Raw genomic sequence first — 1465 nt, 5'->3', positions numbered from 1 at the left:
TTGGGTTAAGGGTACAAATGCCCGAGACCTTCTTGGTCTCAGAGTTTCATCATCCTAGCCTTTTGTAAGAAATGCTCAGAAGTTTCCTACCCCAAGAAAACACCTACCTTTATAGAAGCTTTCAAACGAGTGGTCAACCATCTTTCTACCTATTTCCATTCTCGAAATATTTTGTTTCTAAATTTGTCGTAGCCATATATGTATGTATATACATCCCAATAACGGTCGGGTGGGACCCCCATTGTATCTCGGTTTCTCTTGGGCTGATTCCAATGAAACTTGCTACTCTTGAACATTGGCCCAACAAGGTTCAGACCCCAAAGTTTCATGCTCCTACCTAGTCTGGAACCCTTTTTTTTCTAGTACCCTCAAATCCGCTAATTGGCATAAACATGTATCTGAACTGGCCCAGGCTTCAGAAGTTCTTGAATCTGACTTTCTGTGGTATTTTCTTAAATGGCTATTGTTTGGGAGTAGATGTGAGTTAGTTTGAGTTGATTTGAGTTGGGTGAATTTCAAGGGGAGGAGGTTTGGGTTAATAGACCGGCAACCCAGCGACATAGGGTTAGACGAACTAGATACCAATGTCCGAGCATATGGTTATTTTGTGGGTTACCTGGGTTGTTCAAAAATGCAAGTCTGCCGGGAACCCCTTAGTAGGGGTATGGATGGGAACCCCCATAAGGGGCGAAAATATGGGTCTGACATAAATGACCGGGGCACCACTTGAAATCACATCTAATGTTTACTTATCATCAAATCTCCATCAGTAGTACAAACGACAGACTTTTTTGGGGGTGGTAAGGGCCTGCCAGACCTCACCAAAGAGGGCTTCAAAATTAGGCTAGCATAGATGAACAAGCTACCGGTCAAAATTAATGCCAAATAATCATGTTTAGTGTACAAAGTCTAGAAAGGTTTACTCCAGAAAAATCGGCTGGTGGACCATCGGCACCAGACGCCCCCAAATATGGACCCTCGAACCCCTGGGGCTCATCTAGGCTAGCCAAGATATTGGAGGTACCAGCTGCAATCAGGTTTATATGGTGAATGACATGCTAGAGAAATAAAATTGACCAACTCCAGACGTTTTGATGTGTAGGTGGGACCTACCAGACCCCTAAACTGGACCCACTGCCCCATCTAGGCTACCCTAGATATTGGAGGTACCAGCTGCAAACAGGTTTATATGATAAATGACATCCATAGAAATAGAAAATAACCAAATCCAGACACATTAACGGGTGAGTGGGCCTTACCAGACCCCCAAATAGGACTCTTGTCCAGTTTTGGGGGAATCTATAAGCAAGACATCCATACATGTATGAGTATTAGAGAGAAAATACAGGAGCATTATCGAGTGAGCAGGCCCAACCAATACCCTAAATATGCAGCAAGAAATAGTAAGTTATACCCAGTACTCTACTAACACCACTAATGCCTGGTGTACACATCTTCAACGAGC

Source organism: Penaeus vannamei, chromosome 19, assembly GCF_042767895.1.
Source record: "Penaeus vannamei isolate JL-2024 chromosome 19, ASM4276789v1, whole genome shotgun sequence".
Taxonomy (NCBI): domain Eukaryota; kingdom Metazoa; phylum Arthropoda; class Malacostraca; order Decapoda; family Penaeidae; genus Penaeus; species Penaeus vannamei.
This window is presented reverse-complemented; position numbering follows the sequence as displayed.